Raw genomic sequence first — 14,846 nt, forward strand, 5'->3', positions numbered from 1 at the left:
TTTTCCTGCAATTTTCATTATGGCGAAATGCCATACACGAACGACGTCGTGCCGATGGCTTAGACGGCATGGACCATCATCTCGATGCATCAGTTATGTTCTTAGATTGTGTGTGAACATTCTGACACCTAGCCTTGCCCGGTCCATGGGATATAGGTGCATCGAAATATATTGCATATACACGACTATGCGTTTTCCTGCAATTTTCATTATGGCGACAGGTCATACACGAACGACGTCGTGCCGATGGCTTAGACGGCATGGACCACCACCCCGATGCATTAGATATGTACTTAGAATATGTCTGAACATTTTGACACCTAGCCTTACCCGGTACATGCGGTATAAATGCATCAAAATATGTTGTATATACACGACTATGCGTTTTCTTCCAATTTTCATTATGGCAACAGGCCATAGACGAATGACGTCATGCCGATGGGTTGGACGGCATGGACCACCACCCCGTGTTAGATTGTGTGTGGACATTCTGACACCTAGCCTTGCCCGGTCCATGAATATGTCTGAACATTTTGACACGTAGCATTGCTCGGTCTATGGTATATAAGTGCATCAAAATGCATTCCATATACATCATTATGCTTTTTCTTCTAATTTTCAATATGGCGACGGGCCAAGTTACACGATGCCGTGTCCATGGGCAGAGGGCATGGATCACACACACACACACACACACACACACACACACACACACACACCACTGCATTATAAATGTACGTAGGATATGTGTGAACATTTTGACACGTAGCCTTGCCCGGTCCATCAAAATGCATTGCAGGTATAAATGATTATGCATTTTCTTTTTCTTTTTCATTTTCATTCTTTCTTGTTTTTGTTTTGATAATGTTCGTTATGGTGACAGACCATTAATAAACGATATTGTTTCGATGAGTCAGTCTGCATGGACCACTACCCATTACATTAAAAGTGCAGCCAGCGCTCATGTGAACCTTTTATTACCTAGCCTTGTTCGTGTTCTCCCCAACCCACCCCACCTCAAAAATCCTATCAATTATACATTTAGGAGAACCGATTTGAAATTTTGACACGTAGATGTGTCTTGTTATAATGTGTTGTATGAAATATATAAAGTACGTAATATTCTTTTCTTGTTTCAGGTGATCATTTTAGGAACTTAGTGGTGATCATTGTACCAATGCAGCTTGAAGAATATTTATGATGGACTGGTGTGACGATTTCTACGTATATGCTTTGCAAATGTTTTTTGTATGGACACCCATGATGAGGAATGTCGTGATGTATTTGCCAATTGATTAATTCCATATGCTATAGATGAGTTCAAAAGTACTTTATAGCTGTGGAATTGTTGAGTTGGTCCTTCTGACCTACCAGAATCATCGACTACTATCTGCATGATGAACTGATGAAATATTTGAAATATTAACCTCACACTATTCAGTGGTATTCACAGTGTACAAGATCGTTTGTCACGTGTAAAGTATTATTATTAAAATACACGTTTAATGATCTATAAAGAACTATGAAAGAAATCTAGAAAAAACAAATATCTGTGTTTCGTTATGTATTTGATATACACATTCATTCCATTGATAGAGCATTATTGGATCTCATTTTTCACAAAACTAATTTTTCACCGGCCGCATCTGTCACAGAATTCGAACGCATTTTTCACATATTCGTGAAATATGCGTTCACTGTGTTTTTACCATGTACCATGAAAACGCATTTTTCACTTCCTAATAAGACACCCTAAAAAGATGACAAAATGTAGCAAAAACGCATTTTTCACATTAATCTCAATTAAAGATATATTATCATACCTTCACCTCGGCTATATTCGTGTTTATATCTAATCTAAGGTTCAAAAACGCTCTCCGTGGGACTCAAGCCAGCTGCCTAGTCTGGTGATAACATTATTGTTAGTAGGTTAGAGGAAACCCGCTACTGACACATAGGTTACTCTTTTTTCTTTTCTTTTTATTTTAATAGGGCGGGGCGTAACCCATTCGTAAAGCGCTCGATTTGGGATCGATCCCCATCGGCGAGCCCATTGCGTCATTTGTCGTTCCGGCTAGTTCACGACGACTGGTATATCGAAGGCCGTGGAATGGGCATTCTCAATTAAAATATTTATCCGATCTTATCACCAAGAAGGAAACTTTGAAAATGAAGCAGTTTCACAACAGGTTAATGAAGTTTGTTTTGTTTATCGACATCACTAGAGTACATTGATTAATTAAGCATCGTCTATTGGATGTCAAACATTTGGTAATTCTGACTCGTAGTCATCGGAGGAAACCAGCTACATGTTTCCTAATGCAGTAAAGGATGTTTTATATGTACTTTCTCACAGACAGGAAAAGACATACCACGGCCTTTGATATACCAGTCGTAGTGCACTGGCTGGAACGAGAGATAGCCCAATAAGCCCACTGACCGGGATCGATCACAGACCGACCGCGCATCAAGCGTGAGCTTTACCACGGAGTACGTCCCGCCTCCAATAGGTTAACGAATGAAATCGCTGTTTGATTCCTTAGTTTGAATATGTAGTTCTAAGAAGACGAAAAATGACGACATTCGGGGCTTCTTTTGTCGGTGTTTCAAAGATGATTTTTTGTTTGTTTGTGTGTGTGTGTTTGTTTGTTGTTGTTGTTTTTTTTTTGGGTTTTTTTTTTTTTTGGGGGGGGGGAGGATTTTTAATTTTTAATTACTTGATGACAAAGTAGTCAATTTTTCAAAGCATAAGCGCTTCACAGATGACGGAACCAATATTCGGCACCTCATTTTATCAGTGACCCTTTGTCGGCGTATCAAAAACTTGTCTCTTCTTATGTGAGCTAAAACAGGATAAATATTACTATGTTAAAATAACAGAATTACAGAAGTTTGTCTGTTTTGTTTAACGACACCACTAGAGCACATTGATTTATTAATCATCGGCTATTGGATGTCAAACATTTGGTAATTTCGACATAGTCTTAGAGGGGAAACCCGCTACATTTTTCCATTAGGAGCAAGGGATCTTTTATATGCACCATCCCACAGGCATGGTAGAAATAGCTCAATGGGCTCGACAGGAATCGATCCCAATCCAACCGCGCAGCAAGCGAGCGCCATACCACTGGGCTACGCCCCCCCCCCCCCCCCCCCACACACACACCTACGAATTATAGTGCATACCATAGGCGTAGGAAGAACAGGGGAGGGGGCAGAGAAATCTCTTTTCGCCCATCCACCTAGTTTTATATGTCTAAAAAGTTAAAATCATGTTAAAATTTATAATAATAATAATCATAATCATAATCATAATAATCATATTTATAACACCTAATAGAATAGGATTTCAGTGTAATCTCGTTGTATAAGGCAATATTTTAATAGCGCATGGAAACCGACATTTTCACTGCATCAAAGAATAACAAGGAAGCTGAAGTTGGTTCGATATTCAACGTTCAACATTCAATATTGCTCTGACAAAACAATATTCATCATTCAGTATTTTGTTGGTGTTAAATTTAGGTGTGTGTCCTATGATAACACGATGAATCTAGGGTGACTTATGGATATAAGATAGTATATGGTGTGGCTCGGAAATAAAGCACAGAGCTAAGCCTCGCCGAAATCCACAAAACACAATGATTATATAGCAAAATAATCAACATACGCACATATGTGAAACTGGTTCCGTGAAACTAAACATAGAATGATTATGATATACGTAGGTGTTCACTAGTGCACATTCCAACGACATATAACAAATACAGAGTGGCTCATGGACAACTTTCACAGTAACGCTCCGTCAAAATATATGGTACACAGTGTAACTACACCACACTCGTTTACAGGCACACAAACTAAGCATAGAAAGTTTATGAAATTCTACAGATCCACTCTCTAGTACAACTTCTATGGAAATGTGAAGAGTCTAGGGTGGTTCCGGGCTCTACCTGAACGTGACTCTCCGTTAAAAGTCGTTTATATTCAGATTAGACCCACAATTCCGAAACTAAACATAGAATGTTTATCATATGATAAAGAGGTGTTCAGCAGTGCCCGTTCAACCCATATATAATAAACACGTGGTGGCTCAGAGGCAATTTTAAAGGTAACGTTTCATCCATATATTATAGTATACAGTATAACTACACCACTTTGGTTTACAGGCACACAGATATGAAACTAAACATTTAAAGTTTATGAAATTCTACAGATCCATCATCCACTGCATGTGCTATGAAACGTGATATTCCGTTAAAGGTCGACATTTGGAGATCAGCTGAATATTCAGATTGGACCCACAATTCTGAAACTAAACATAGAATGTTTATTATATGATAGAGATGTGTTCAGTAGTGCACATTCAACCAACATATAACAAACACAGGGTGGCTCAGGCGCAAGTTCCCATGTAACGCCCCTTCTATGTATATAGTACTCAGTTTAAAATCAATGAACCCACAATTCTGAAACTGAAGATATAATGTTTATAATATGAGAAACACGTGTTCAGTAGTGCACATAAGAAACGCAGACTCAACGCAGACGGATGCGTCTCGTGTGCGCCTACCTGCGATGCGTTCCTGCCATCCACTGACGATTTCTTTTATTAATTAATTTATTTATACTTTACTCTAGGAAAATAACATAGATTAAATGTAATTTATTAATACACGTTAAAACATAATAAACTTTATTTAAAACATTATGTACAATATACTATTACGAAATAAATCTTTCTTATTTCACAACTGTTTGTTTTAATTATTATTATTAGGCATAGTACAATGAATGCAATAATTTATATTTTTTAATTTCATCTATTTAGAAATGTCATTAATTACACATGCCTAGTCTTTGTTTCAAAGATGAGCAGTTGGAAATTATTTGTGTTGAAACATTTACATGTTAAGTCATTTTTAATGGCCGGGTCTGTTTTCACAGTTCTGTTCATCACTGAAACCAATAATTGTTAATTTCGTTATATACAGACATATAGACAGATGACTGGTCAATATAAAAATGTGAACGCAACGCAGACGCAAGTAGGCGCACACGTGCGTTTTTAGACGGATGCGGCAGGAGACGGGTGCGTTTTTGCGTCTAAAATCAAACATGTTTGATATTTGAAAAATCGACGCAGCGCTAAAAAATGCAACGCAGAGGGGGTCGCACACGGTGCGTTTTTACTGCGTTCGTACGGATGCGTTTTGTTTTTAACGCAAGACACATGCGTAAAAAAACGCTCGTCTGCGCCGGGCATAAGGAGCAACTACCCACTTAACGCATCCATATAGGTACACAGTATAAAATCAATCAAACCAAAATTCTGAAAATAAACATACGGGCCCGAATTTACGAAAGGTGATCATCTCTCGTTTATCTTAGATGCGTGTAAGTCTTAAACGCGGCTAAAATCACACTTGTACGCGTGTGGCTAAACACCTGCGTTTATCGTATATTGTGAAACAAAGACGACGTGTAGTTTGCTATCCGCGTGTAACTTGTACGGGTCATTATTTAATTGGAGGCACAAATGCCATCCGAAAATTTTGATTGGTATAAAATGATAAATTTTTTAAAATAATTAAAACATTTTTTGTTGTTGTATCATTATTTATATTAACTATCTTAATAAGACTCTTTAAACATCCAAAACATAGATAAACTCTTTCTATGTGTCCGAATTCAAGGTTAGTAAATTTCAATGCCTCTTACATACATTTGAAGTAATGCAAATTTAATAAGCAATGCATTTGTTATTGGAAATAATTATTTTGTTTCTTTATATTTGACAAAAAACCCCACCAAATAAACATTTCCCAGATATAATTGTCATTACTAGGTCAGATCAGGTCATAGGGTTTTACGTGCACATTCAGAACAAGCTGTTGTAGCGCACGCCTGTCGTGGGCACAAGAGCCGGCCTTGGCCGGCTCCTCCGTCCATGACAGGAAAGGTGGGGGGAGGGGGGGGGGGCCAAGGAGGGACCGCCTACACTGGCAGGTGCAAGGGAGCACCAGCAGCCCGATTGAATCGGTAGCAGGCGGGAGGGTGGTGGTGGTGCTATGGAATTTGAATGGAGCTGTTAATGCCAAAGAGAAAAGGGGCGCATTTTTGTTGAGGAAATTTGGCGCAATTTTGAACGGTCGGTCGAAAGGTAAATGTGCGAGCTAGTATAGGTTTGGAATCGAGAATAGCTCGTTAGTGGGTCGAGAGTAGCTCGTTAATTATAGACCTTCATGATGCTGGTTGTCTCCCTAGGTTGTCCGTAGGGTCCTTATAAGGACCTGACCTCTTCTGGTCGTGGCATGAAAACCCAGAGGAGACTCGTGCAATTGTGTAGACACTGGTAGGTAAGGCGTTTTGTTCCGGGGTGGTCGACGTGCTGATGTTGGCATGGTCCTCCGCTTCCTCCTTAGTGACACCAAGTACAAGTTTCCAGCAGCAAGTATTTGAGGATTGGGATGGGGAGGCTGATATTCTTTTGTTCGGCTTCCCCCGGGTGCATTGCAATTGTGTAATCGGAACCGGTATTCTTTTGTCCGGTTCCTTATTAGAGCACGTGCTGGGCCATTGAATGTGGGGCGGATGCATTGTTATCATTAGTCAATGCATCCTGTCTACTGATGCGGTGAGCGTGTAGTCTGTATGTAGTCCTAGTTTGGTGTTAAGGTTGTATTTACTGTCTTACGTCCCTACTCTAGTGATTCCAACGGTCTTCACGACCACCCCTCCCCCTCCGTCTTTGTGTAGCATTTAACACAATGGCGGGGGGGGGGGGGAATTAGACTAATTTAGGTATCTAATTTAAAGGGCAAGCCCTTATAGTGTATGTATTGGTTAAAAAGCCTATTGCTTGCATAGTTATGTTATTACTAATGAACAATCTTTCCGCATTCACACATTCAAACGACACACCCAGTTTAGTTAGGTAAAATAACTTTGAGCGACACCCGCCCCCTGAATTACTTTATGTCTATATGTTGGTAATCGTTGTTAGTAAAGGGGAGTTAGTTCGGCTTGATTTCTTATTGGTTTGTTTGTCTTAATTTTGCATTCCCGCCCCCCGAAAGGATGAACTGATTGGTGATAATATACACTAGGGTTAGCGTGTGCTGCATACAGTAGTTTGGGTTAACCCTTGATTTCTTATTGGTTTATTGTCTTACTTGGTTTGTCTTCTGTTCTCTGGCATTCGGTTGTTCTTCTGGGCTCTGGGTGGGTGACTTACCGTGGTCTGCTATTTGTTCATTAATAATAAGTGCATGGTGCGAATATATAATTTGTGCGATATATACATGTGGTTTTTCCTGGATCATGGTTGACAGGTTTGGATGAATGAGCGCTGTAAAAAGAGAGAGTGATAATTAGACTTCCTATCCTGGTTGACTTGTTTGGTTATTCAATGTTATTCTTAGGTTATTCGCTACCGACCCACCTTTGGCCACCTGCATTCGAGTGCATCGGGTCCGAGTTCAATATTGGTAGCATCTCTTATGTAGGGGCTTACAAGTGGGTGGTTTTGAGTAATTCCTATAAATACTTTATTAGTACTATAGTAGGTCTTATTTTACCTATTCACCTTTGGCCCCCAGGTTGGAAAGCATCGAGTAGAGTTCGAAATTGGTTGCAGTTCCTTCTTAGGGGCGTACTAGTGAAAGGTTATGAGTGCCTGTTGGTCTATTTATAGCTTTGGTTTGGTGGACTGGACGAATAGATATACTGCTTTGAAGGTTTTATGTTTTAGATATTTATCTGGGTTTAGTAGGAAATTAGGCGTTATTTTTTTTATTATGGTTGGCTTCGGTTATTGATTCTATCATTAGTTGTCTCTGAGTGGTATGTAGCGTGCAATCCAGGAGATAGTGTTTCATATCTTCCCGGGTGCCACAATCACACTCTGGGTTTAGTTTGGTAAAGGAGCAGCTGTTGAGTTTTGAAGATTTACCTAGGCGTAATTTAGTGATTAGCTTATCCACATAAGTGTTTTTGTGTTTAGGTCTTATTGAGTTGACTAGTGGCTTGATGTTATAGTGCCATGTATTATTGGTAAGGTCCCAGTGTGCTTGCCATTGATTTATGTAGTGGTTTTTTTGCTTTTGACATTAACTCTGTTATTCCTAGTGGTAGTGCAGTAATTGTACTGGTGATTGAGAGTGCAGTTTTGGCTCCATAGTCAGCTACTTCGTTGCCAATTATCCCTCCATGAGCTGGGACCCATTCGAATACTACTGTTAGGTTAAGTTGGTTTAGTTCGTGGAGTTTATTGTGGATAGCTAATAAGATGTCTGGCCTGGTAGATTTGTTAGTTTGGAGAGATTGGATGGAGCTAAGACTATCTGAGAAGATAACACTTTTAGGGTATTGTTTATTTTGTAATCCAGATTAGTGCCTCGTCAATGGCTGTCAGTTCTGCTGTGTAGACTGATAGATTATCTGACAGCCTGCCGTATTTAACAAGTTTGGAGTGTTTAGATATTTTTTCTACTACTATTGCGAAGCCAACCCTACCATTATCTGGGGTTTTTGAGCCATCCGTATAGATATGGATGTGCTCCGGGTAGTTTTCGTCAGCTGCGGCTTCAAACAGGACTTTTTTAAATGGTGGAAAGGGGGTTTCGTCTGTGGCTTTTTTAATTAGATATGGAGTGTGGCATTCCATAGGCTGGTTGATATTATATAGAGCCACTGGTATATTATCAATTCCTACCTCTATTTCTAGTTTACTGGCCCTAGTGGCAAATGAATCATTGAGTTTTTTTATTTTTTAAAAATTCTAGTCCTGGTTTAGTTATTATAGGAGTATGTTCCTGAACAGGGTGATCTAACTTGAGCGAATGGATTTTAAGGTGGTAGTTGAGATGTTGAAGATTGCGGCGGTATTTAAGTGGCATGACGTTAAATTCTACTTCTAGGCTTTGGCCGCTAGTATTGGGTGGAACTTTAGCTATTGTTCTAAGTGCTTGGTTTTGGATAACGTCTAGTTTTTGCAGCAGTTTTGGGTCGGCGCAGCTGTAAGCTTGGGCTCCATAGTCTATTCTGGAGAGTATACATGCTTTGTAAACCATAAGCATTGCTTCCGTTTGCGCCCCCCAACTGGTGCCTGAGATTGCTCTTAGTAGGTTTAGAGTATTTTTAGATTGTCTGACAATATTGTTTATATGGTCACTGAAGGTTAGTTTTGAGTCGAATGTGACCCCTAGGAATTTAATTTTTTTGACTCTTGGGATTGGTTTATTATTTGAGTTTATTTGGAGGTTATCTGCTGAGTTGACTTTATTAAATAGCATACAGACTGTTTTGGTTTCCGATAGTTTAATGCCCCAGTCCTGGGCCCACTTATTTAGTTTATTCATATCATTTTGCATTAGGCTAAATAGATTTTTGATCACTCTGCCTGTGCGCCAGATGACGCAGTCATCGGCAAACAGTGCTGTGTTTAGCGGAGTAGTTGATTTAACTTTGCTTTTAGTATTAAGTGCTTTGTTTATGTCATTAATAAATATATTAAATAAGGTTGGTGATAGGACCGAGCCTTGTGGAATGCCATTAATTATTTCTGTTTTATTTGAGTAGTGGCCGTTTACTCTGACTGAGATTGATCTATTATGGATAAAATTAATGATGAAGTTAAACATGTTTCCTTTAATTCCGTTAGTTTCTAGTTTGTTAAGTAGGCCTTGCCTCCATACCATATCAAATGCTTTTTCAATATCTATGAATATTGCTAGTACTTTGTTAGATTTGCGGAAGGCATCGTTTATGCTGTTTTGAAGTCTGACTATTTGGTCTATTGTTGAATGTTTGGCTCTGAACCCACTTTGTACATTTGTAATTAGGTTATTTTCTAATAGGTAGTTGTGTAACCTGGGATTTTGAAGGTTTTAGGTTGTTTTTGTTTTTGTTTTTTTGAGCCGGTTCCTAGCCAAGTTTCTTGTAGGCATATGATATCTGGCTTGTTGTTATTGGTGCTAATAAGTTGTATGAGTTCGGCACCATGTCCCATTGAGTGGAGACCTTTAGCGTTCCAGTGGAGAACGCTAAGGCCTTTTTTGTCTGGTTTATTATTACTTTTGGGGGCGTGTGGAGACTTGTCTCCCATTATCTGGTCCCGTAGTTAGTTATTATTATTGTTATTTTTTTTTTCCCCTTTAGTTGTTTGCCCGGTTGATGTTGTTTTTAATTTCGGATATTTCTCTTGCTAGTTTTTCTATTATTTTGGTTAGCTCGCTAACTTGGCTTTGTTCCTTATTTTGAACCATTTCGGCGTACGAGATGGTTGTTGAGACTGGCTTTGGTTTATAAGCTACTTGGTTTATTTGGTTGGTTTGGGTTTTTTTTTTTTTTTAATGTTATTGGGTTGCCTCAGTGCCTTTTGAAAATGATGGCAGCGACTGTCGTGGGCCATGTGCCGGCTGAGGCAGTTGGGGCACTGGATGGGTCGCGTACATGGGGAGTTTAGGGAGCTTCTAGGGTATTTTTGGCCGCATCTGTGACATGTTGGGAGCTCCCTGTGTTGCCTGCATTTATTGGCCCCATGGCCCCATTGTTGACAGTGGTGGCATTTAGAGGGTTTTATTTCGTACGCTTGGAGTTTATGATGGCGACCTAAGATATAAATCCAGTTGTTGACGGTTGTGTCTGCTGTAATGAGCAGATAACCGTTAGTCCAAATGTTAACCTCTTCTATTATGAGTTGGGGGTTTCTAGCCTGTAGCGCAGATTTGGTTGTTTCTTGGGGGGGTGGGGGGGGGGGGGGGGGGGGGGGGGGGAGTTTTACCAGCCATTTGTTGGCGGTTTTGGCAGTTTGGCTACTTGGTGGGTTGGTTTGGGTCATAGGTGGTGGGTTATGGGGTGATGTCAGGGTAGGGTTGGGGGTTTGGGGGGTTGGGGTAGGATCATGGTTCTGGGTTAGGGTAGAAACTAGGCAGGGTAGGGTATCGGTGAGGGTGGGTTCTTGGGTTATGTTGGAGGTAGGGGTGGGGGTAGGTGGGGTGGTGGTGGAGGTTGGGATGGTGTTAGAGGTGGGTTTTTGGGTTAGAATGGGTGTTGGGGTGGGGGGGGGTTGGTGTTTGAGGAGATTGAGAGTAGGGGGGGGGGGGGGGATAGTTTTGGAGGTAGAGGTAGTCGTTTTGTTAACGATTTTGCTGGCTGCAATTGTTTCCTGTTTGGTAGCCCTGATTCTAGTTTGGGTGGTTTTTTGCGTTTTGGTTTTTAGAAAGTTTACATTTTGTCGCTGGGGTTCGTTTGAAGTAGGTTGTTCTTTTTGCGTTTATTGGTTTAGTTGGTGGTCGTGGGTAGTTTTTGTACGGTTTATTGGCCTGATTACCTACTCTTGATTGGGGGCGTAGGCTACCTGCGTTGTTTTTAGTGGCCATTTTGTTTTTTGCGAGTGTGGCGGACGCGGTTGCTTCTATGGGGTCCGCTACTGTTGTTGGCGCTACGTTTGGGTTTGCCGATGGTTTATCTGGCAAAGGCCAGAGATTAAGCCCAGGACAGGTGTGTGTGAAACCTTCGTGGTATATACGCACGTTAAAACATATACCTGACCTGACCTGTGAAGTCTAATTCTTTTTGGCAGGTTTTAGTTACGCTTCCTACTTCTAGGTTTTTTTTAAGCAGTATGTGCAGGCTTTTGCTGTCCGTGTTGGTTTGGCTGATCTTATAGCGGATTGTTTCCACTTGTTTCCCTTTTCTACTGTTTTAAGTTCTACTTTATCCCTAACTTCAGAGTTTGGATTCATTGCTAGCTGGATTGTTGGACCTAGCGCTTCTAATTTTGTTTCCTCGCCTTTGATGTAGGTGGCTCCATTGGCTAGCTGGGTGTGGTAGAGGGCTTTGAGGGGGTTGGTGGTTGTTTCGCTTAGAAACTTTTGCCAGTAGATGTATTGGTATGGGCTGGGGTTTTCTCCATTTATGATTATCCTTCTTATCCCTTTTATTCTATTGTCCTGGTCAGCTTTTTTTGCTTTCTTGTGGCTCCTGCCCGGAGTGGCGAGGAGGTCAAACTTATTTTTAATGGGGATTTCTGGATGGATATCACCGATATCCATCTCGTCTTCTGGTTCACTGTCCGAAAACAGGTTGTATTCATGGCTCAGATTTAGTGATCCGGGCCGCTTTATCGAACTCCTAGGAGTCGTGGGGGTGGGGCGGCAGGTGGATTTACGCGCTAGGTTTAGTGCCAGCTCTTTTGTTTTTAGGTGGGGGTTAAGGCTAATGAATTCGATTTCAGGGTTTAATTCCTTGTCTATTTTGTTTTTTCTACCTTTTTTGTTGGTGGTGGGCTTACTGGGTTGGGGAGGTGGGGTAGGGGATTTTGAGGTGGGGGTTGGTTCTTTATCGTCCTGGGTTTGAACATGAATTTCTTCCTCAACCATGTTGAGCGTGGTTTCTTTGTTTTGGTATTGGTCAGCCATTTTTTTTTCTCGGTTTTAGCAGTTTTTTATTTTCTATTTCGTTTGGGCGTCAAGGCTTTGTTGAGTTCTCTAAGTTATTTTTGAGTAGTATTACGATATAACTATATTATTGTACAACTAGAGCTAGTTAGAACATGAGTTTGTTAGTGAATTTAATAGTTAATATTCCATTCCAATATTTATTTACATGCTCATATACCACTAAGGTTTCAAGCATGTCTGTCCTGGGCATAATCTCAGGCCTTTGCCAGTGACTAAGTCCAGGACAGAAAAGGGTGGGGGATAAATTTGAAGTGGGCAGATTTTGGAATAAGAATTTAGTTGTGTCCAGCGACTGCGCCGACCGACTAGTAGACACCGAAAATGAGCCGTGTTCTGACTGGAAAAAGCTAAAGTCTACGGAGAATAACTGCACCTAACATCATGTCCGGACTAAGAATTTAAAGCCAAATATAAGTTTGACTGCTCGGCCAAAAAGGTTTTAAGGTGATTTGAGCAATTGAACGGGCGCCAAAGTAAATTGCGTTGGACTATTTATAAAAAAATAAACATAAAGATTTTGAAGCTCGATCGAAAACGTTTAAAGTCCAACTAAACCCAAAAAGGAGGATACCTGTCCTAGTTAAGGTTGGTTTCTCGGGGATCTTGGAGCTTTTCGGAGTTGCGGCAGCCGATCTTTCCGCTGGCTTAGAGCCTGTACCACCGAGGAGTAGCCGGGGCCGCAGACTGCTCTGAGCATCTTGTGGAGAGACCTATTGTCAATCTTCCAGAACAAGACGCACTGTCTGTAGATCTGCTCCCTCCGATGGGTCACGACTACTCCCGGCGTACTTCCAAAGGTCTTCTGATGGATTTCGAAGAAGCTGCCGTCCTCCATTGGCTTCCAATCAATGTTTGCATATACTCCCTGTAGTTTTGCTGGTTGAGTGGTGTCCCCTTGCATGTATGGGTGGAGCTGATGTCGAAGTCCACCCAGGGCCAGGCTTCATTCGTCCTCGTCCTCGTCCTCGTCCTCATTCTCTTCCTCTTGTAGGGGGACGGCTTCAGGCGGCGGCTTGGTCTTTGCTGGTTGGGTGGTCGGTGATGACGTCTTCCTTTTTGGTGCCGCCACCGCAACAAATCCTGGTGACGACTCAACGGGAGCGGTCGTTAGAGTTGACCGCTGCACCGGAGTCGCCAGTTTTGGAGTGGAGGTCCATTTTGGTGGTGTCCTACTGGCCGGCTTGCACATCGCGATGTCCATTTCCGAGTAGGGCGGATCCGGGGATGCAGGTGCCGATGGCAGTCGCTCCCTCTCCGGAGAACTCGGTGGGGGCGGCGACGCAGAAGGGACCGCCACTGGCGGTTGGGCCGCCAGCTTTGTCCCCTCCTGAGCCGTCCCCAGCACGGGTTTCTTCCTTCTCCTTCCTCTTCCCGTTCCTCCTCTTTGGAGTGGGGTCTCCATATACCAGGGACACGGTCGCCCGTGACCCGGTATAGTTGACCCTAAACTCCAACAAGGAGCCAAAACTGGCTATCAGCCCCCCCCAGGTGGGGGGGCAAGTCGAGAGCGCACGAACACACGTCTAGTCGCAACGGGCAACGGGCAACTGTATTTACGTGCCCCTATCCACAGAGGTTCAGGCACGCCCACTACGGATTTAGCCTCTGACTTCGCCAGTGACTAACTCCGGAGCAGGGGGGGGGGGGGGGGGGGGGGGGGGGTAAGTTTGAGGTGGGCGGAATTTGGAAAAAAGCCATTTAGTAAGCGCGGACCAAATAGCAGACACTTCGCAAACTTGAAATAACACCGAGTGGGAGCCGTGTTCTGATTGGCTGAATTTCGATTCCTCGGTGAAGCCTGTTTATTACCTAAGTCTACAAAGAGTAACTGCATACCAAAACATGTCTGGACTCTAAATTTTTAACCCAAAATAGTTAAGACTGCTCGGCCGAAAAGTTTTTAAGGTGATTTTGAGCAACTGAACGGGCGCCAAAATAAAATGCGTTAGACTACTTATAAAAAAAAATAAACATAAAAATTTTGAACTGCTTACAAAACATTTAAAGTCTAACTAGCCCAATAAAAGAGGTTACTCACGGAGGCAAAGGAGGTTGGTAGAGGGGATGTCGTCAAGGAGAGCTGATGAAGAGGGACGAATCCAGATGGTGGAGGGCTTCCCGGTATGTGGACTTGGCGATGCTCTCGGTGATTGGACGGTAATCTTCCCCGGCAACGGTCTTGATGACGCGGTGGATGGTCGGGTTGTCCATTTCATCGAGAAGCATCCCTTGGTGGAAAAGTCCCCTCCGGCGGACAGTAAGGCAGATCCCTCTCCCATCTTTCATAGTAATCCTCCGCACCGAAAACTCTCCTTCCGTTAGCGGCAGAGGTTCGTAGGTCTCCGGACCAGGTTCACAAAGAAGCCGACGGACATCCCC

General features: G+C 42.1%; 1 long non-coding RNA gene across 1 annotated transcript; it reads left to right on the forward strand.

Annotated features, from left to right (window-relative positions):
* The first annotated feature begins 470 nt into the window (after positions 1 to 470).
* LOC121380590 lies at positions 471 to 1,547 on the forward strand. Its single transcript, XR_005958963.1, has 2 exons — positions 471 to 560; positions 1,140 to 1,547. It is a non-coding gene; the product is annotated as an uncharacterized LOC121380590 (long non-coding RNA).
* The last annotated feature ends 13,299 nt before the right edge of the window (positions 1,548 to 14,846 follow it).

Source organism: Gigantopelta aegis, chromosome 9, assembly GCF_016097555.1.
Source record: "Gigantopelta aegis isolate Gae_Host chromosome 9, Gae_host_genome, whole genome shotgun sequence".
Lineage (NCBI taxonomy): Eukaryota > Metazoa > Mollusca > Gastropoda > Neomphalida > Peltospiridae > Gigantopelta > Gigantopelta aegis.